At 37.1% G+C, this 23,801-nt stretch overlaps 1 protein-coding gene and 1 non-coding gene across 2 annotated transcripts in view; one reads left to right on the forward strand and one right to left on the reverse strand.

The window, feature by feature from the left end:
- Positions 1-23,801, forward strand: part of AR (androgen receptor) — a 212,310-nt gene that overhangs the window by 76,147 nt on the left and 112,362 nt on the right. The window lies entirely within an intron of this gene.
- Positions 21,933-22,034, reverse strand: LOC131822360 (U6 spliceosomal RNA). The gene has a single exon (XR_009350232.1). It is a non-coding gene; the product is annotated as a U6 spliceosomal RNA (small nuclear RNA).

The following is a 23,801-nucleotide window of genomic DNA, read 5'->3' on the forward strand; positions in this document are numbered from 1 at the left end:
ACCACCACTCGCCTGCTCCAAGGAGAGGACTTAGAGGTTTGGATAAATTCACCAGGTATCACCACATTCTACATACTAATTGTCCTCTGAGAGAATAAGAGTAACTCCATCTTACAATGCTTGAAGGTAACTTTTGAAATCCACATTTGTTTGTTATGAGTTCGGTTCTAAATATTTGCTAACTTTGTGTTTGTCCTTCTTTCTAGCCTTGGTGTGTATAACATGGGAAATATGTAGCACTTACAGAATAAGGATTTGGGTGGCTTCCCAGATGGACTAGGACAGGACTTTCAACATGTGAACCCAGGACCACCTATATAGAGTTCCCTTAGGTACCTGTTGCAAATGCAGATTCATGGGCTACTTCAGATTTATTGAGACTGATGAGTTGATATTTCTAATAAGCATCAACCATTTTTCAGTAAACATAAAACTATTTGTTTTATTTATTTTTATGTGGTGTTGGAAATCCTCCAGTAAATTAGTCATTGTGCCAGAATAATCAAAGCTATCACGGTACTTAATATGTTTCTCTAAATGACATCTCCTAGAAATTCTGATATATCCCTACGTACACACGGGTTGATAATTACCAGCCAAGACCATTTACCTAAAGAATGAACCTAGAGTTCCCTACTATTGTTGAAATTCTCTCTTGACTTCTAAACAGCTTGTGTGTGACTATGACAAGATCACATTAAGTTAACCTTAATATTAGCATACTCAACCGCTGCCTGAAGAAATTTGTTCCTTATAAAGGAAATTGAAAAAAAATATATTATTTGCATTTTTCTTTGGTCTGTGAATCTTTTATTCTGGTAGTATAGTGGTAGTTTTCACTGCAGGCCACCATTGTGTCTCCAAAGGAAGGGCCTGACCTGGTGATAGTAACCTTAGAATGTTCTTTGAAACATTGCAGAATTGATAGTCGTGGCTTCCTTGAAACAGTCCCCTTCACCTTGATCTGTCAGTGACCAGTGCAAGAAAGAAAATTTTATGGACTGGAACTGGTTAAGTGAAATCCAAAAATAATTAGGATAGCACTTCCTTTTCTGGGAATGAGTTTATTAGGAATCTCAGTACATCGGAAAGCACCAAGGTCTCAGCCTTAGAAATTTTGAAAGGAGTCTCCAAATGCCCTGTATTACGGAGGGCTTTATTGGAATTGCCTGGTAGTTTTGAGAGGAGATATGTGCATGGTAGTGGGTTGATTCAATCTTTTTGCTTGGATAGTCCCACTTTGATTTTGGGCAGACTCTCCAAAGGATCAGCTTGGTGTACATGTATGTTCATTCTACCCTGGAGTGTTCTCTATGAGAAAGCATTTGTTAAGTGATTTGTCATTTTGTTTTATAGCCACACTGCAGCCTATGAAATGGTCATCTGGCCTTTTTACTTGTTTGAGAAAAGCAGTTTTTCCCTTCTTATCTTCATGGCTGTCAAGCAGCACTAGGGTAACTCAGGGAAACTGTATGATTTCCTTCCATCTGTCTGTTTAAGAACTGGACAAGAGCATCAAATCTAAGGTTTATTGGTTTGTATTTGTTCAAAACTGGTTATGTGATATTCTGGTTTTCAGGTAACATAATTGTGGTACCCTTTCATTGAATTAATCAATAAGCATATATTAATGCTTACTATGTGCCAGGAACTGTGTTAATCATTCTGTTAACAGAAGAGATATGCATTTTTGTCCTCTAGGTGTTTGTAATCTAACAGGGAAAACAAATATGCAAGCAAATTGCTATTTTAAAATATGTCATAGCATAATGAATATAAAGTTTTGAAAGTATGATTAATTCTAAGAAAAAAAAATGATAATGGAATGTTCTCAGAGGAGGTCAAGTTGAGGGAAGAAAGGCACTCCAGACAAAAGAACTAGCACAGAAGCATGCTAGCACACAGAGTTTGAGGGAATGGCAAATAATCCAGTGTTGCTTAAGCAGAATGCATGTAGTTGGTAATATATTAGATGTTAGGTTATGAAGAGCCTTGAATGCCATCCTGAAGCTTTGGGACTTTGTCCTGTGAAAAGTCTTAGAAGGATTTAAAATAATAATTTGCTTTATAGTGAGCACTTCTTATATAGCAGACACTATACATGGAATGAGTATTGCCATCTCCAATTTAATTTTTCCCCATTAAGACTTGGCAGTCATTAGTTTGTCCTCAGAGGATTTTAAACAGAGGTATGATCCAGAAGGTTTGTATTTTATAATGATGATATGCAAAGTGGTGAACCTAGTAGTAGGGAGAGCATAAGGAGGCTACTGCGGGTGGGGGGAGGGCTATGGTGTAAAAGGATGAGCAGTATGATTACTGGATGGGTCTAGGGATTGCAAGTACACAAAATTTGAACGAAAGAGTCCAGGCCTGGGGCGCCTGGGTGGCTCAGTGGGTTAAGCCTCTGCTTTCAGCTCAGGTCATGATTTCAGGGCCCTGGTATAGAGCCCCGCATTGGGCTCTCTGCTCAGCAGGGAGCCTGCTTCCCCCCACTCTCTCTCCCTACCTCTCTGCCTACTTGTGATTTCTCTGTCAAATAAATAAATAAAATCTTAAAAAAAAATAGAAAGAAAGAGTCCAGGCCTTCTATTGGCTCTTTGTGCACATCATTAATATATATGAATACAACGAGACTACATAGTGTTTTTGAAACACCTTGAAGCTTAGAATTAGAACACTAGGGTTCAGGCACTGGTATTACTGCATAATTTCGTTATGAATCCATAGGGAACCTGCTCTTCTTTGAACCTCAGTTTCCATAACTATAAAATTGAAATTTGATACATCTTGCCTATTTCCTAGAGTTATAGAGAAGAATTGAGAAAATTGAGAAAATGCACATGAAAGACAATGTACTATGCAAACATTGGTTCTAGAGGCAGCTGTTCTGAGTATTGTATCTACTTCACAGAGTTTTTACGAACATGAAATGGAATAATGGGTTCAAAATCATTTTGTTAACTTTAAAGTATGATTCAAGTAAGTATTAATAAAAATAATAAGAGAGAACAATTCATTCTGCATCCAGATGTTCTCTCTCCATGGTGACTCATGTACTCTTTGAGAACTGTGCAGATGAACCTCCATTTAATTTTCACAGAGGGGATTCCTGCATGTAACAGAATCAAGTGGGATCAAAACGTTCTATACATTGACTTCTCCCTGTCAAATTTTGGCTCTAGGATTGAAAGAACACCCATTTTACCTTGTCACCAGCCTTATGCTCACATCCAGTTACGTTGCCAGTGTGTTTGCAGAATTTGGGCACAGGCCTCCAGATCCAACAAGAACCCCAAGTTTTCTTTTATTCAAATTGTCCAGGCCTCCAGATCCAACAAGAACCCCAAGTTTTCTTTTATTCAAATTGTCCAAGTTCTATGCGTAGCAGGGCTCTTGGATTTTCAAAGGTCAGCCATCACGATGAAAACAGGTGTGATATGTAAATCAAGCTTCACATTGTTTGTGGTCGTTGGAAACAACCTAGCATGCAGACCCCACCACAGTTTACTGCTTCCAGTGGAAGTTAGTCATATGAAAATTGTGCCTTTGGTATCTATGAAATGGAGGATAGAAGTAGAAATTAGATCAGCTCTGACCCTTAACCTCAAAATTCTAAGATTAAGAGGGCTTCAGACCCTTCTATCCTGTTTTTTTTTTTTAATTTCATCAACAGAAATATGTTCCTAGCTAGTTTTCTCTCTCCACTCCCTTTTATTATAGCTAAAGTGGAACCAGCTTTTGGTTTTCATGGACCCTGTCATGTTTTAGAAGTGTTATTTTTGAGGACAAGACAATTAGGAAGAGCCTGGTTCTTAATTGCTTTGCTCTTGGCAAAGAAGATTAAAATCATTTAAAGAAAAGCTTATTGGCTGACTTGATAAATTGTTATTAGTGAATCTAATGTATATTTCAGAAATGTGTATCATCATAAAAGTTGAAATTCCAACCTGTAATGTAATCTTTTTTTTTAAGATTTTATTTATTTATTTGACAGAGAGAGATCACAAGTAGACAGAGAGGTAGGCAGAGAGAGAGAGAGAGGGAAGCAGGTTCCCTGCTGAGCAGAGAGCCTGATGCGGGACTCGATCCCAGCACTCTGAGATCATGACCTGAGCCAAAGGCAGCGGCTTAACCCACTGAGCCACCCAGGTGCCCCTGTAATGTAATCTTTTAAAAAATGTTTAATATTGAACAAGTAATTAAAAAATTAAACACAAGTTAAAGTATAGCTAGTTATCAAAATTCTTTTTCATGTTTGCATATTTTACAATTTTTCTTTTTTATGTTTATCCATATACATATATTTTTATACTCAGTTTATATAAAATATAGTTTTTCTGTCAAGGTTCATTTCTTTTATATTTTTACTTTTTTTCTCTTGACATATATTATTTTCATTTTAAGTGTTTCTTGACATACCAAAGAACTGCACTTAGGTATGTGGATATTTAAGTTAAACTAATTAAAATTAAAGTAGAGAAAAATTCTATTTCTCAATCTCATTAGCCACAAGTCAAGAATTCAATAGCCACACGTGTCTAGTGACTGCCATTTTGGACAGTGTAGATCTAGAACATTTCCATCAACACAGAAATTTCTATTTTGGAGCATAGCCATAAAGTAAATATGCCATAATGTGTTAAACCAATTAAAGCAGTTTTTGTTGTTGGACATCTAATTGCTTCTCAGTTTTAAATACTATGGATAACTTGACAGTAAATATATCTATTAATGTAGCTATTTGATTTGATTCAATTATTTCTTGGGATCAATTTAGAAGAGAAACTAAGAAAACAATACCATTTACAGTTGTACCAAAATAATAAAGTACCTAGGAATAAACTTGACAAAAGAGGTGAAAGGTCTGTTCTCTGAAAATGATAACACACTGATGAAAAAAAAATTGAAGATGACACAAAGAAACAGACTTTCTTAAAGCTCATGGATTAGAAGAACAAATATTGTTAAAATGTCTATGCTACCCAAAGCAATCTATACATTTAATGCAATCCCTATAAAATACCACCAACATTTTTCACAGAACTAGAACAAGCAATTCTAAAATTTGTACGGAACTTAAAAAAACCTCAAAGAGCCAAAGCAACCTTATGGCTCGGGAGGGCAGGGGGGAACAGAGCTGGAGACATCACAATCCCAGACTTTCAAATTATATTACAAAACAATAGTAATCAAAACATTATTGTTTTGTAATTGTTTTGTTTTATAATTGTTTTGTAATATAACACAAATATATACAGATAGATCAATAAAACAGAATTAGAAAACCCAGAAATAAACCCATGATTATATGGTCAATTAATCTTCAACAAAGTAGGCAAGAATATCCAATGGAAAAAAGGTAATCTCTTCAATGAATGGTGTTGGGAAAACTGGCCAGCTGCATACGAAAAAAATGACAATGGACCACTGCCTTACACCATACACAAAAATAAACTTCAAATGGGTTAAAAAGGTAATGTGAGACCTGAAGCCATAAAAATCCTAGAAGAAAACACAGAGAGTAATGTTTCTGATAATGACTTTAATAATATTTCCTAGATATATCTCCTGAGGCAAGGAGAAACAGAAGCAAAAATAAACTATTGGGAGTACATCAAAATAAAAATCTTCCACACAGTGAAGGAAACAGTCAGTAAAATTAAAGGACAACCTATTGAATGGGAGAAGATGTTTGTAAATGACATGTTTGATAAAGGGTTAGTATCCAAAATATATAAAGAACTTCTATAAGTCAATGCCAAAAAACAAATAATCCAGTTAAAAAAGGACCAGAAGACATGAACAGACATTTCTCCAAAGACATAACAGAAGGCCAAAAGACACATGAAACGATGTTCAACATCACTCATTATCAGAGAATGAAAGTCAAAACTACAAGATAACACCTCACATCTGTCAGAATGGCTAAAATTAATAACATGTGAAAAAATAGGTGTTGGCGAGCATGTGGGGATAAAAGAATCCTGTTCGCTGTTGGTGGGAATGCAGTGTGGTACAGCCACTCTAGAAAACAATATGGAAAGTTTCCTCAAAAAGTTATACATAGAACTATCCTACAATCCAGTAATTATTATCCTGGGTATTTATCCCTAAAATACAAAAGTACTAGTTTAAGGAGACAGAAGCATACTGAGGTTTATGGCAGCATTATCTACAATAGCCAAATTATGGAAATAGCCCAAGTGGTGTTCATTGATAGGAAAATGGATGGAGTAGGTGTGTGTGTGTGTATATGTGTGTGTGTGTGTGTGATGGAATATTAGTCAGCCATAAAAAAGAATGAAATCTTGCCATTTTCAAGGGCATGAATGGAGCTATAGAGTAATTAAGGGAAATAAATCAGTCAGGGATTGGCAAATACCATATGATTTGATTCATATGTGGAATTTAAGAAATAAAACAGACAAGAAAAGGAAGAGAGAGAGAACCCAAGCAGCAAGTAACAGATTCTTAACTACAGTCAACAAATTCCTGGTTACCGGGGTGGGGGGGTGGTAAGGGAATGGGTTAAATAGATGATGGGAATTAAGGAGGGTACTTGTAATGAGCACTGGTGATGTATGGAATTGTTGAATCAGTATATTGTACATCTGAAACTAATATAACCCCTTATTTTAACTAAATGGAAATGAAATAAAAACTATGAAAAATCTGGTGTATTGTCATAGTCCTTTCAAAAAGATTTATATCAATTTTAAGTGCTTTGAGCAACATATAATAGTTTCAGTGCATTTGCAACAACACTGGACTTCATAAATTTTAGTTTTTTTTTCTCTTCTGGTTTCATTAAGAGTTCATGTTAAAAAATATAGTTTATGTTTGATTGAATTTGCATTTCCTTTTATTATTGGTGGTGGTGTGATTTCCTACCTAGTTTGACTTTTTCTTGCATGGCACTGTATATTTGCATCTTTCCTTATTTATATTTTGATACCTTAGTGTTTTACTTGTCAATATGAGTAATGCATTTATATGTAACATATACCAAATTTTCAACCAATATAATCTTGAACAATTTTAGGATAATTTAATTTTAACTGGTTTTAAATTTAAAGGAGTAATATAATGTGTATGACCTATATTGTATATTTCCTTATGTTTCAAGAAACATAGGTAGCTCTATATTCATATAAAGATTATTTTTGAAAAAGCACCTCAATATATAAGAAAATGCTAACTACTAGTTCTTGAACACTAGTATCCAGAATTTATATTTGACCAAGAATCCCTGAGTCCTCTTGAAGAAAAGAAAAAAAAAACTAGAACTTACCAAATTTTTAATAAACATTTTTTATTTAAACTCAATTAACATATAATGTAATATTTGCTTCAGAGGTATAGGTTTGTGATTCATCAGTCTTATATGATACACAGTATTCATTACATTGCATGCCCTCCTTGAAGTCTATCATCCAGTTACCCCATCCCTTCACTACCCTCCCCTTCAGCAACCCTCAGTTTGTTTCCTATGAATAAAAGTCTCTTATGGTTTGTCTCCCTCTGGTTTTGTGTTGTTTTACGTTTTCTTCTCTTTCCCTATGATCCTCTGTTTTGTTTCTTAAATTCCGCACATCAGTGTGACCAAATGATAATTGTCTTTCTCTGATTGACTTACTTCACTCAGCATAATACCCTCATTGCAAAAAGGAGATGTGGTATACATACACAATGGAATATTATACCACCATCAAAAAATGCAATCTTGCCAAATCCTTTTTTTTAAATTCTTTTCTTTTTTTCTTTTTAAAAAATTTTATTTATTTATTTGACAGACAGAGATCACAAGTAGGCAGAAAGGCAGGCAGAGAGAGAGGAGGGGAAGCAGGCTCCCTGCTGAGCAGTAACCCCATGTGGGGCTTGAACCCAGGACCCTGGGATCATGACCTGAGCTGAAAGCAGAGGCTTTAACACACTGAGCCACCCAGGTGCCCCGCCAAATTCTTTTTTAATAAAACTTAATTTTACCCACAGATTTTAAAGTATTGTATGTCTGCCTTTAGTGGGGACATAAAATATATTGGTATGTGACCAATTTATGTTCCATTACTTTAACTTTTTAAATTGAGATGTAATTGACATATAGCATTATATTAGTTTCAGGTATACAATGTAATGATTTGAAATTTGTATTCATTGGTAAATGATCACCACATTAAGTCTAGTTACCATTCATCACCATAGAAAGTTACAATTTTTTTCTTATGATGTGAACTTTGAAGATTTGAGGGTTTTGTGCTAAGTGAAATAAGTCCATAGAGAAAGGGAATACCATATGATCTCACTTCTATGTGAAAGCTACAAAACAAAAAAAGTGAGCAAACTAAACATGGGGATATAATGTACAGCACAATGACTACAGTCAATAATATTGTGCTTGTGCATATTTGAAAGTCATCAAGAAATAAATCTTAGAACTTCTCATCACAAGGAAAAAGATTGGTTTTTATCCAGTGTATCCTAATGCTAGAGAAATTTAAATAGATAACAAAGTGAAGTTTTATTAAGGCTGCTTTTACACCACTTTTTCTTGTGATATTTTAAAATTGAAGTTCAGTTGATATACAATGTTATATTAATTTCAGGTAGAGGATCCTGGGTGGCTCAGTGGGTTCCTCTTTTTTCCACATCCTCATCAATGCTTATTTCTTGTCTTTTTTATAGTAGCCTCAGGTGTGAGGTAACATCTCATTGTGGTTTTGTACACACACACACACACACACACACACACACACATATATATATATGTATGTATTTTATTTTTCTCGCTGATTTTTTGGTATTAAAAGTAGTGCTGCATCTGTACCCCAATGTTTATAGCAGCAATGGCCACGGTCGCCAAACTGTGGAAAGAGCCAAGATGCCCTTCAATGGGCGAATGGATAAGGAAGATGTGGTCCATATACACTATGGAGTACTATGCCTCCATCAGAAAGGATGAATACCCAACTTCTGTAGCAACATGGACGGGACTGGAAGAGATTATGCTGAGTGAACTAAGTCAAGCAGAGAGAGTCAATTATCATATGGTTTCCCTTATTTGTGGAGCATAACAAATAGCATGAAGGACAAGGGGAGTTAGAGAGAAGAAAGGAGTTGGGGGAAATTGGAAGGGGAGGTGAACCATGAAAGACTATGGACTCTGAAAAACAATCTGAGGGGTTTGAAGCGGCGAGGGGTGGAAGGTTGGGGGAACCAGGTGCTAGGTATTAGAGAGGGCACAGATTGCATGGAGCACTGGGTGTGGTGCAAAAACAATGAATACTGTCATGCTGAAAATAAATAAATAAATGAATAAATTTAAAAAAAAAAAAAGTAGTGCTGCAATTAACATCCTCAAAAGGCAGTATACAGTGTTTAAGGGGAATAATTATAAATCCAGGGTATTTTCTTCCAATTATTGGTGTCACCATCTTCTTACTGTATGACTTTGGGCAAAGTACTTAATTTCTCTCTGCCTCAATGCCTTCCTATAAAGAAATTGAGATAATAATACTCTCTATTCTATAATACCATTGTAAGGATTCTTAATAATACACATTAAGAACTTAAGTATTTATACAGTAAGTGTCAGGTGCATAGAAAATAAAATAATTGTTAGTTAATATGATTGTATACCTTTATTATGATACTTTTGAAAAATATAAATTCATAGTTGCTAAATAGTTGGGTAAAACAGTGTATGCATTTTAAATCTGGTAAAGTACCTTTTACCTTGCCCAAAAAACTGCAAACTTTAGGTACTTACCAGAGTTTCAAATCCTTGTAAATATTATAGGTTCAAAAAATGCCTTATCATTATTTTAAGTTTCCTCTCTTTAATTATGAGTGAACATTAGCATCTTTTCACCTGTTTATTGGCCATGTATATTTCTTTGCATGTGAACTGGCTGTTCTTGGCTTGAGCCCATTTGTTGTTGTTTTGTTTGGCCTTTCATCTGTTTCTTATTGATTTATGGAGCTCTTTGTATATAAAGGAATTTGGCTTTTTGTCATATGTGTTACAAATTTTTCCTTGCAAAGGAAATAGAAATTTAGTCCCAGTGAAGGGAATAGACTCTAAACTTTCCACAGCAAGCTAATGACAAAAAGTGCAGACTGGGATTCTGTGATCCTGATGCCCATTCCAGTGATAATTCAGTTTAACCAGATTATTTTATAAAGAGTTTCTTACTTTAAAAAATATGTACTTAAACAACTCAGAGATGGAATTTGTTTGTTTGTTTTTGAGGGAGAATGAATGGGGAGGGGTAGGAGGAGAGAGAGACTCTTAAGCAGGCTCCCCATTCAACATGGAGCCTGATACAGGGCTTGGCCTTAGGAACCTGAGATCATGACTTGAGGCAAAATCAGGAGTCAGACAGTTACCTGAATGAGCCACCCTGGTGTCCAATTTATTTTCAAGGAAGTACAAAACACATTTTATTTTATTTTTTAAAAAAGATTTTATTTAGTTATTTGACAGACAGAGATCACAAGTAGGCAGAGAGGCAGACAGAGAGAGTGGGGGGGGGGGAAGCAGGCTCCCCACTGAGCAGAGATCCCAATGCAGGGCTTGACCCCAGAACCCTAGGATCATGACCTGAGCCAAAGGCAGAGGCTATAACCCACTGAGCCACCCAGGCACCCCTCAAAACACATTTTAAAACAAAGATTTATTTTTATTTTTCATATTAATTTTTACTTTAAAAAACATCAGCATATGTTCTGCTGATACATCACCTATGTATTTAAACATTTCGTTAAATGAATGTGCAAATATTCTAACCAAAGGAGCATAGCTGGCTTTTTTTAAAATTTCTTAATTATTTTAGCTGTGAGTATTAAATGTTAATTTATTTTCACAAAAATTATGTAGGATTTTGGTCTGATTCACATAACCAAAAACCATTGGTCTGTATGATAACTTCATTCTCACATTTCTTTCTCTGCTTTTGCAAATCCTGGGATTAAATCTAATTCCTTTTAAATTTTTTAGAACCATAGCCAGCCAAACTGTCTGAATGTAGATTGCCCAGATCACTCCCCATTTTAAAGCTCTCTCATGGCTCTTCATTGCCTGTAGGACATTGTCTAATCTCCTTAGCCTAGCTTACTCATTGTAGTCACTTGACCTCTAGTATTTCAGTCTTCCAGCCTTATTTATACATCTGTTTGTACATGTTCTTTCTCTGTTTGGGGCAACGGCCTTATTACCTATCTGCCTGCCTGAAAAAACAATTTATTTTTTTAATATTTTATTTATTTATTTGACAGAGAGAGAGAGAGATCACAAGTAGGCAGAGAGACAGGCAGAGAGAGAGGGGAAGCAGGCTCTCTGCCAAGAAGAGAGCCTGATGTGGGCCTCGATCCCAGGACCCTGAGATCATGACCTGAGCTGAAGGCTTACCCCACTGAGCCACCCAGGTACCCTGAAAAAACAATTTAAATAAACATTATTTCTGCTACTTCTATATGCCCTTTCCAGTCTTTCCAGTCCAAGACCAAGTGTTCCTAGCGCAGGACTTCTGGAGTGGCAATTCAAGGATCACAGTGAATACTCCTCCCAACAAAACAGCCTTTTAACTGAAAAAAAAAAAAACTTTATAAAAACAGTCATTTAAAATCTCTGGAAATTGTCCTAAAGGCATATAGCAAATAGAGAAACATTTATTTATTTTTTTTTTTTTTAGTTTTTTTTTTTTGTTTTTTTTTTAATTTTTTATTTTTTATAAACATATATTTTTATCCCCAGGGGTACAGGTCTGTGAATCACCAGGTTTACACACTTCACAGCACTCACCAAATCACATACCCTCCCCAATGTCCATAATCCGACCCCCTTCTCCCAAACCCCCTCCCCCCGGCAACCCTCAGTTTGTTGTGAGATTAAGAGTCACTTATGGTTTGTCTCCCTCCCAATCCCATCTTGTTTCATTTATTCTTCTACCCACTTAAGCCTCCATGTTGCATCACCACTTCCTCATATCAGGGAGATCATATGATAGTTGTCTTTCTCTGCTTGACTTATTTCGCTAAGCATGATACGCTCTAGTTCCATCCATGTTGTTGCAAATGGCAAGATTTCATTTCTTTTGATGGCTGCATAGTATTCCATTGTGTATATATACCACATCTTCTTGATCCATTCATCTGTTGATGGACATCTAGGTTCTTTCCATAGTTTGGCTATTGTGGACATTGCTGCTATAAACATTCGGGTGCATGTGTCCCTTTGGATCACTACATTTGTATCTTTAGGGTAAATACCCAATAGTGCAATTGCTGGGTCATAGGGCAGTTCTATTTTCAACATTTTGAGGAACCTCCATGCTGTTTTCCAGAGTGGCTGCACCAGCTTGCATTCCCACCAACAGTGTAGGAGGGTTCCCCTTTCTCCGCATCCTCGCCAGCATCTGTCATTTCCTGACTTGTTGATTTTAGCCATTCTGACTGGTGTGAGGTGATATCTCATTGTGGTTTTGATTTGTATTTCCCTGATGCCGAGTGATATGGAGCACTTTTTCATGTGTCTGTTGGCCATCTGGATGTCTTCTTTGCAGAAATGTCTGTTCATGTCTTCTGCCCATTTCTTGATTGGATTATTTGTTCTTTGGGTGTTGAGTTTGCTAAGTTCTTTATAGATTCTGGACACTAGTCCTTTATCTGATATGTCATTTGCAAATATCTTCTCCCATTCTGTCAGTTGTCTTTTGATTTTGTTAACTGTTTCCTTTGCTGTGCAAAAGCTTTTGATCTTGATGAAATCCCAATAGTTCATTTTTGCCCTTGCTTCCCTTGCCTTTTGCGTTGTTCCTAGGAAGATGTTGCTGCAGCAGAGGTCGAAGAGGTTGCTGCCCGTGTTCTCCTCAAGGATTTTGATGGATTCCTTTCGTACATTGAGGTCCTTCTAAAATTAAATTCTCAGAATAATTGCAGGAGGCTGTGGCATTTGAACTATAATCTGCTCTCATCCTCACCCCTTGCTCTGTGTGATGGAAGTTATTCTTCAGACAAGAGAGGCCAAGAAGATGAATGTTGGCTTTCCTTCCAACTCCTGCTCTAGGGCTATAGTTTCTTCCCCAGAGGGGCAGGACATCATCATCTCTTATGCTCCTTACCTGTGTATTGCAGAAGCACTATTCTGGAAGACTGGAGATCCCATCTATTACCTAGTTTCTACTCACGAAGATTCTGCCCCAGTGGTGGTAAGCCAAGAATATTGGGGAACTGATTCTGTCTGACCTAACTCATATATAGGGTGAAAGTTCTATACCAAGAAAGGTAAGCCAAGAGGACTAGGGACTACCATCATTCCCCAGGATCCACTCCTTGAACAGAGAAGTCACATTGGGAGAAGAAGATCACTGTCCCTGGCCCCCAGTTCCACTGCAGTGACACAGAGTTTCCACCAAAGGGGTAAAGCAGAGCTTTAGATGGAGAGCTCCACAGGTCTGCCTGAGGGGACTTACTTTATTTGGAACAGAGCATGAAAAAGTTCATATCTGTGGGCATTGTCAAAAACAGTGGAGACCTTGAAGGTAAGCAATTAAGAGGGGATTGTTAGCTCCATCCTACTAGAAACAACAAGCTAAATACTAGCCCAGCTGGAAGGTTACCAGAAAGAACAAGGAAAATAGACAGCCAAAAGAGGCTGTGTGTGATTACACTTGTTTCTGAATCTCTGCAGTGCTGTGCACATGTGTAAGGCTGCACCTACTAAGGATAAAGTAAATCAAGATGAGGGGCAGACTCTAAAACATTCCTCAAGCTACACACATATGCATCAATAAAATGTAGAAGGCTCAAGGCTACAGATATTTAAGCACAGTCTCAGACCAAACATTGCCTCAACAATATGCTACCCTGACCCCTGGGCAACTCATAGGAAGCCAAACTTAATTAAAAAAAAACATACTTGTCTTGAGCTGAATGGAAGACTTGCCCAGAACCACACTTCCTGAAAAGTAACCAGAGAAAGAACCTCTGAAAGACTTGTCCCTGTGTAAATGTGGAGCAAAATTTTAAACTCCCAGAACTATGAAAGTAGTCAATTACATGCACATCTAGTGGTAAAGGGTAAGAGTTTAACTGGATAAGGAGGTTTAAAGTACAACATTTGACCAAAAAGTGGTTTATGTAGATGTGGGGTTGACCTATGGGAATCAGGTCTAAAAGATTAAAAACAAGGGAATATATCTGAGCAGAGACATCAGACACTTCATAATGTGGGATAAATAGACTTCTCAGAATTAATTTAGCCAAGTCATTAAATAAACAAATGACCAAACAGAATAAGAACAAGTTCCAGAAAGAAGCACATCAGCATTCTTAGTTTGCCTCTTATGGAAGTGTTGGATCACTATACTGTACACCTGAAACTAATATTACACTGTCTGTTAATTAACTGAAATTTAAATAAAAACCTAAAAAAATAAATTTAAAAAAATGAGATGTGCAAACAAAAGAGAAAGTATGGCCCATACACAGGAAAAAGAAGTGGCCAACATAAAGTGTCCATGAGGAATCCCAGACATTGGACTTACTAGACAAAGTAATATATTTATAGCTACTTTAAAATACATTCAATTAACTAAAGGAAATAATTCCAAAATACTAAAGGAAAGCAAGAGAACAATTTCTCATCAAATAGAGAAGATCAAGTGATAGAAATTATAAAGAACAACCAAATGGCAAATCTGGAGTTGAAAACTATAATTGAAATGAAAAATTCACTAAATAGGCTAAAGAATAAATTTGAGTTAGCAGAAGAAAGAATAAGCAAATTTGAACATAGATCAATAGAGAGTATGAGTTTTGAAAAACAGAAAAAAAAAGAATCAGGCAGGAAGAAGTAAAAATTTCATTATTTGCAGATGACATGATTTTCTACACAGAAAACCTGAAAGACTCCACCAAAAAACTGCTGGAACTGATAAACAAACTGAGTGAAGTTACAGGATACAAAATCAACATATAGAAATCTGTTGGATTTCTATACACCAATACTGCAGCAGTAAAAAAAGAAATTAAGAAAATAATCCTGTTTAATAGGACACCTGGGTGGCTCAGTCAGTTAAGCGTCTGCCTTTAGCTCAGGTCATGATCCCTGGCTCCTGGGATCCAGTCACATATTGGGCTCCTTGCTCGATGAGGAGTCTGCTTCTCCCTCTGCCTGCTGGTCCCCTGGACCCTGCTTGTGTCCGTGCTCGCTCTCTCTCTCTGACAAAGAAATTTTTAAAAAAGAAAACAATCCCATTTACAACTGCACCAAAAATGATAAAATACCTGGGAATAACTAAAAAATGAAAGACATGCGCTCTGAAAACTAAAACACTGACTTGTTAATTTTAGCCATTCTGACTGGTGTGAGTTGGTGTCTCACTGAGGTTTTGATTTGCATTTCCATGATGTCAAGTGATGTTGAACACTTTTTCATGTGTCTGTTGGCATTTGGATGTCTTCTTTGTAGAAATGACTGTTTGTGTCTTCAGCCCATTTCTTGATTGGATTATTTGTTCATTGGGTGTTGAGTTTGATAATTATAGATTATAGGTTATGGATACTAGCCCTTTATCTGATAGGTCATTTGCAAATATCTTCTCCCATTCTGTAGGCTGTCTTTTAGTTTTGTTGACTGTTTCCTTTGCTGTGCAAAAGATTTATATCTTGATGAAGTCCCAGTAGTTCATTTTTGCCCTTGCTTACATTGCCTTTGACAATGTTTCTAGGAAGAAGTTGGTACAGCCAAGGTTGAAAAGATTGTTGCCTGTGTTCTCCTCAAGTATTTTGATGGATACCTATGTCACATTTAGACCTTTCATCCAATTTGAGTCTATTTTTGTGCATGGTGTAATGAAATGGCCCAGTTTCATTCTTTTGCATGCAGGTATCCAATTTTCCCAACAACATTTGTTGAAGAGACTTTCTTTTCCATTGGACATTCTTTTTTTTTTTTTTTAAAGATTTTATTTATTTGACACAGAGAGATCACAAATAGGCAGAGAGGCAAGCAGAGAGAGAGAGAAAGAGGAGGAAGCAGGCTCCCTGCCGAGCAGAAAGCCCCCCGATGTGGGACTCGATCCCAGAACCCTGAGATCATGACCTGAGCTGAAGGCAGAGGCTTAACCCACTGAGCCACCCAGATGCCCTGGACATTCTTTCTTGCTTTGTCAAACATTAGTTGACCACAGAGTTGAAGGTCCATTTCTGGGCTCTCTATTCTGTTCCATTGATCTGTGTCTCTATTTCTGTGCCAGTACCATTACTATCTTGATGATTACAGCTTTGTAATAAAGCTTGATGTCCAGAATTGTGATGCCATCAGCTTTGGTTTTCTTTTTCAACATTCCTCTGGCTATTCAGGGTCTTTTCTGGATCCACACAAATTTTAGGATTACTTGTTCCATTTCTTTGAAAAATTTTGATGGGATTTTGATAAGGATTGCATTAACTGTGGAGATGCTATAAGTAGCATAGACATTTTAACATTATTTGTTCTTCCAATCCATGCAAGCGGAAATTTTTTCCATTTCTTTGTGTCTTCCTCAATTTCTTTCATGAGTATTCTATAGCTCTCTGAGTACAGATTCTTTGTCTATTTGATTAGATTTATTCCTAGGTATTTTATGGTTTCGGGGGCAAATGTAAATGGGATAGACTCTTTAACTTCTCTTTTTTCTGTCTTGCTGTTGGTGTATGGAAATGCAACTGATTTCTGTGCATTGATTTTTCTTATCCTGACACTTTACTGAATTCCTATATGAGTTCTGACAGCTTTGGGATGGAATCTTTTGTGTTTTCCACATAAAGAATCATATTATCTTCGAAGAGTGAGAGTTTGACTTCTTTGCTGATTCGGATGCCTTTTATTTCTTTTTGTTGTCTGATTGCTGCAGCTAGGACGTCTAGAATTATTTTGAATAGTGGAGGTGATAGTGGACATCCCTACCATGTTCATGAACTTAGGGGAAAAGCTTTCAGTTTTTCCGCATTGAAAATGATACTTGCTGTGGGCTGTGGGCTTTTCATAGATGGCATTTATGATATTGAGCTTTGTACTCTCTATCTCTAAACTGTGAAGAGCTTTGATCAAGAAAGGATGACGTACTTTGTCAAATGCTTTCTCTGCATCTATTGAGAATATCATATGGTTCTTGTTCTTCCTTTTACTAATGTATTGTATCACATTGATTGGTTTGCAGATGTTGATCCAAACTTGCAGTCCAGGAATAAATCCCACTTGGTTGTGGTGAATAATCCTTTTACACCTATTGACTAGTATTTTGGTGAGAAATTTTTGGGGGTAGAGTTCATGCCAATCTAATAGGTATCAATTAATTGAAACAAGTAGGAATATATAGAGTGAGGAAGGAATAAATATTTACCAAAATCTATTTCATTTTATCCCAGATTTCCTTCCCACAACTTTTTTTAAATTTATTTTCAGCATAACAGTATTCATTGTTTTTGCACCACACCCATTGCTCCATGCAATCCGTGCCCTCTCCAATACCCACTACCTGGTTCCCCCAACCTCCCACGCCCCGCCCCTTCAAAACCCTCAGATTGTTTTTCAGAGTCCATAGTCTCTCATGGTTCACCTCCCCTTCCAATTTCCCTCAACTCCCTTCTCCTCTCCATCTCCCCTTGTCCTTCATGCTATTTGTTATGCTCCACAAATAAGGGAAACCATATGATAATTGACTCTCTCTGCTTGACTTATTTCACTCAGCATAATCTCTTCCAGTCCCGTCCATGTTGCTACAGAAGTTGGGTATTCATCCTTTCTGATGGAGGCATAGTACTCCATAGTGTATATGGACCACATCTTCCTTATCCATTTGTCCAGAGAATTTTTGCATCCATGTTCATCAGAGATATTAGTCTGTAATTCTCTTTTTTTGATGGGCTCTTTGTCTGGTTTGGGGATCAAGGCAATACTGGCCTCATATAATGAGTTTGGAAGTTCTCCTTCCATTTCTATTTTTTTTTTTAACAGTTTCAGGAGAATAGGTATTAATTCTTTTGTAAATGTTTGGTGGAATTCCCCTGGGTAGCCGTCTGGCCCTCGGCTCTTATTTTTGGGAGAGTTTTGATTACTGCTTCAATTTCCTTACCGGTTATGTATCTATTCAGGTTTTCTATTTCTTTCTGGTTCAGTTTTGGTACTTTATATGTCTCTAGGAATGCATCTATTTCTTCCAGATTGTCACATTTGCTGGCATATAGTTGCCCATATGTTCTTATAATTGTTTCTATTTCTTTGGTGTTGGTTGTGATCTCTCTTCTTTTATCCATGATTTTATTAATTTGAGTCCTTTCTGGTAAGTCTGGCCAGGGATTTATCAATCTTATTAATTCTTTCAAAGAATGAGCTCCTAGTTTCATTGATCTATTTTACTCTTCTTTTGGTTTCTATTTCATTGGTTTCTGTATTATTTCTCTTCTTCTGCTGGGTTAGGCTTTCTTTGCTGTAATTTCTCCAGCTCCTTTATGTGTAGGGTTAGGTTGTGTACTTGAGACCTCTCTTCTTTTTTCAGAAAGGCTTGTGTTGCTATATACTTAATCTTTAAAAAAAAAAAGGATTTTACTTATTTATTTGACAGAGATCACAAGTAGGCAGAGAGGCAGGCAGAGAGAAAGGAAGGGAAGCAGGCTCCCCAGTGAGCAGGGAGCCCAATGTGGGGCTCAATCCCAGGACCATGAGATCATGACCTGAGCCAAAGGCAGAGGCTTTGACCCACTGAGCCACCCAGGCGTCCTATACTTTACTCTTAAGATCACCTTTGCTTCATTCCAAAGACTTTGAACAGTTGTATTTTCATTTTCATTCATTTCCATTATTTTTTAAAATTCTTCTTTAATTTTCTGTTAGACCCATTCATTTTTCAGTAGAATGCTTTTTAGCCTCCATGTATTTGAGTTCTTTCTAACTTTCTTGTGATGGAGTTCTAGTGTCAAAGCATTGTGTTCTGAAAATAAGCAGGGAATAATCACAATCTTTTGGTACTGGTTGAGAACTGATTTGTGACCCAGGATGTGATCTATTCTGGAGAATGTTCCACGTGCACTGAAAAAGAATTAGTGTATTCTGTTGCTTGGGGATGGAATGTTCTGAATATATTTGTGATGTCCGTGTCCCAGTGTGTCATTTAAATCCTTTCTTTCCTTGTTGATCTTTTGCTTAGATGATTGGTCCATTTCAATGAGGGGGGTTTTAAAGTCCCCTACTATTATTGTATTATTTTCGATGTGTTTCTTTGATTTTGTTATTAATTGCTTTATGTAGCTGGCTGCTCCCATGTTAGGGACATAGATATTTAAAATTGTTCAATCTTCTTGTTGGACCGACCCTTTAAGTAAGATATAGTGTCCTTCCTCAGCTCTTATTATCATCTTGTGTTTAAAATCTAATTTGTCTTATATAACCTCATTAATAGTCTTTTATTTTGACTTGGTTAGATTTTAGATCTTTTATTTCTCCTAAAAGGGGTTATCTAGTATTTTCTTTACTTTTTTCAAGCCCAGCTAGTAAGTATCTTTATAATTGTCATTTTGAACTCTGGTTCCAGCATCTTACTAATGTCTATATTGATTAGGTTCCTGGCATTTGGTATTACCTCTTGTTCTTTTTTTTTTTTTTTTTTTGAGGTGAGTTTTTCTGTTTTGTCATTTTGTCCAGAGAAGAATAGATTAATGAGAGAACAAAATGGGTAACAATGAATCCGGAAAAATATACACTAAACAAATCAGAGGAGTCCCCCAACCAGGGGGAAAAGAAAGGAATAAAAAATATGATCAGGCTGGTGAATAGAACAGAGTCACACACTAGATTTTGGGTGTAATTTGGTCCATTAGAAGAAACTGCTTCCCAAAATTTTAAAGGCAGAAAAGCTTATATATATATATACATATATATATATATATATATACACAAAAATATGGGTAAATATGATGGATGAAATAGAACTGTGAAGATGAAAATTTAAAAAAATTTAAAAAGTAATTGATAAGATAAGAAGGTTGAAAAGAGAAAGAAAAAAAAATTAAAAACGGTAGAGCTTGTGATCAGGAGGGAGGCTAGAACAAAGCCATACACTAGATTTAGGGTGTATTTTGGTGTTAGAAGAAACTGTGTCCCAAAATGTTAAAGAAAGAAAGACTTATATGTACACTTATATTAAATAAGGCCAAATATAATGAAGGGATAGAATATGATTGTAAAAATGAAAATTAAAAGAATTTCTTAAAAGGTATTGGTAAGATTTTGGTTAAAATAGGAAAGGGGGGAAATTAAAAAACAAATAAAGAAAATTATAATTTAACTTTGAAAGACTAAGGAATCCTGGGAAAAAAGCCATGAATTCTATGTGCTGTATTGCTCTAGTGCTGGATTTTTGCAGTTTTCACTGCTTGGTAAACTTGGTCTTGGTTGGATGTTCTTGCTGATCTTCTGGGAGAGGGGCCTGTTGCAGTGATTCTCAAGTGTCTTTGCCCCATACAGAATTGCACTGCCCTTGCCAGGGGCCAGGCTAAGTAATCTTCTGGGGTTTGCTTTTGGTAGTTTTTGTTTCCTGAATGCTTTCCGTATAGCTTTGGAGGACGAGAATGAAAATGGCTGCCTCCCAATATCTGGCCCAGAGGAGCCCAGAGCTTGGGGGCCTCACTACTCAGTGAACCCTCAGAGAAAAACATTCAAACATTCCTGTCTCCCTGGTCTCTGGCCCCCATCCATGCTCACCTGACCTGTGACCAAGTGTTTCTATCTCTAGCACACAGCCCTGTTTGGAGTCTCCAAACCCAGCAGATTCCTACAGCATGCTCCTTTGCCACCTCTCCCAGTGGCAGAAGGTGGGGGGGGGGGGTCTCCCCGGATCTGCCACTTGGTGGATGCCCACCGGAAGAGAAGTGGCCCCACTATGATTTGGATCACAGTTTATGGCAACCCCGAGCTGAGATCCCAGTCCTCAGCTCTGTCTTTGCCGCCAGCTTCCCTGCTCTGATACCTGGCAGCTCTGCCACACTCAGACACCCTTCATCTTTCTGTGACCCTGAGGGCCCTGAGAACACACTATTTCAGTGAGGTCTCCACCCTCTGCTTAGCCACTGGAACGACGTCCCTCAGTGGAGCAGACTTTTAAAAGTTCTGATCTTGTGCTTTGCTGCTCTATCATGTGCCAGGAGCTGGCTGACAGAGGTTCCCTCCCCCCATGGCCTATCTTCCCATATATCGCCTGAGATTCACTTCTCCACACGTCCTGCATTCCAGAAAGTAGTCACTTTTCTGTTCATAAAGTTGCTGCTATTCTTCTCTTTGATCTCCTGTGGAGTTCATAGGTGTTCAGAACGGTTTAATAACTATCTGAATTCCTGGGACCAGATGAAATTTAGGTCTCCTACTCCTCTGCCATCTTACTAGTTATTACTTCTAGTAATTCTTCTAGTTATTCTTTCCAATTGCAGAACCTTAGACAAGTTATGATGTCTCACTGTGCTTTAGTGTCTTCATCTATCATTTCTTCCATGCAAGGTTGTGGAAAAGATACATTATGATAATTATGATATCAATTATGATAATTGGTATGAAAGCATATAAAATATAGACGGCACATAGAAGATGGTGATAATGACAATAAAATGATTATGATGATGGTGGTGTGCTGTTGCATCTTGTTTTGTTCCTCAATGTGTATTACATACCATGTATATCTAACATGAATTAGCTCACTTAATTCACTTATGTGGATTAACCAGGTGGGTAGATGTTGTGGCTATCTCCAGTTCATAGATAGGATCAGTAAGTGTGACTATAGGTGTCATGGTATTGGCATGTGGTGTTATTTAAATACTAGCTTTCTTCCTTTACGTGGGTATTTTTTCTTGCCACTATCCAAGTCTGTTGTAGATGTGTAGAGACCACTATTTTGCTTTTTAATATGGAACCCTTCACTAATTTGCATGCCATTCTTGCACAGGGCCATGCTAATCTTCTCTGTAATGTTCCAATTTTAGTAGTACTGAAGTGAGCATGGGACCACTGTTTTTATATGTATATGACATTAACATCTAGGCAAATTGTGTTTAGGATATTGATTGATTGGTTAGTTCTGTTTTGGACATTTAAATGAAAGTGGAGCACAGGGCCCCCTAGGCAGCCAGTATTACTTAGCTCCATGAAAGGTCTCCAGAACACTCTAGTCCTCATCAGATAGAATATAGCCCTTTTCAACTTCAAAAATGCAAAAACCATTTCATTTTCAACTTACCTGGTTATGCGTCTTGTAGTATGAAGATTCCTTTTCTCTCACCCTCAGATGCCAGCTCACACCTGGCGTTTTGTCATGCCTCTTTGCTCCTAGGAGAAAGCAGCTGAAGCTTGCTTCTCAGGAGGGGTCGAGGGTTAAACTGTTTCTTTTGCCAGGAACACACTAAGCTAGTTTTCTGCAAGCTATGTTAATTTGTTTTCTCATTAGTTCATTAGTTTGTTCATTCATTCATTCATTCATTCACAAGTTCAGTAAATATTTTTTAAAGGTTTATATTTTTATCTTAGAGAGAGAGTGCACATGTGATTGAGAAGAGGGGCAGAGGGAGAGAATCTTCAAGACTTCTCCCTGAGTCTGGAGCCCCGTGCAGAGCTCAGTACCACAACCCATGATACTGAACTGAAATCAAGAGTTGGCCGCCTAACTCTGAGCCACAGAGGCACCCCTGGAATCAGTAAATATTTAAAAAACACTACTTAGGAGTCAAGCCATGTGCTAGGCACTGGGGGCAGAACAATAAACAAAAAAAAAATTTCTGCTACTCAATGAATTGATAGAGATAAACAAGTGAACCTACAACCTGGTGCTTTGAAAGCTGTCTGGTGCTCCTTACTTCACAATCACAGAGCATTTAGCTTACGTCTCATTGTCCTTCAGAGATAGGACATTATTGAAGAGTCAGTTATTTGGAGACTAAATGATGGAATCCTAGAAAACTAGTACCAGGAGTAAGGCAGCAGAATGGAAGGAGCATGTAATACATAGTCAGAAGTTACTGTGTCTCGGCCTAGCTCTGTCAATCAATGGCTTAGCTCCTCTGACTCCTTTTGCTCATCTGGAGAATGGGGTTAATGAAAATCTGTATATGGCAGGGTTGTTAGGGAAATTAAATAAGATACTTATTAGTCGGGGAACTTGGTTGGCTCAGTGAGTTAAATTCTCTGCCTTCAGCTTGGGTCATGATCCCAGGATCCAGGGATCGAACCGTGCATCGGGCTCTCGCTCAGCAGGGAGACTGCTTCCTTCTCTCTCTCCGCCTACTTGTGATCTGTCTGTCAAATAAATAAATAAAATCTTTAAAAAAAAAAAGATACTTATTAGTCAACTATGTATCTCCTTACCCTGCTGTACTTATCAGTAGCTGAAATGATTTTTTGAGGCTTTATAGGCTTGTTTCAGGCACCTCCCCGAAAATGGAAGCTTCCTAAAGGCAGTCAGTCACTTTTTTCTGACCTTTTCAACACCATATCCCTAATCTAAAGGTACCTGGTTTATGGTAGGTACTGAATACATTCTTACTGACAGAATGGATGATAATGAATGTGAAGGTATTTTAAAATTTATGAAATGTTATTCATATAATTGTTGTTAAATTATGTTAAATTCAATTGTTAAATTGTTGTTAAATTAAACATCAGTAATCCAACACCCTTATTTTATAGATACCATAAGGTAGTTTGGAATATTAGAAAGAGTGCCATATTAGGAATTAAAATCATAACTCAAATTACAACTCTACTACTTCATAGGTAT

Source organism: Mustela lutreola, chromosome X (assembly GCF_030435805.1).
Source record: "Mustela lutreola isolate mMusLut2 chromosome X, mMusLut2.pri, whole genome shotgun sequence".
NCBI lineage: Eukaryota > Metazoa > Chordata > Mammalia > Carnivora > Mustelidae > Mustela > Mustela lutreola.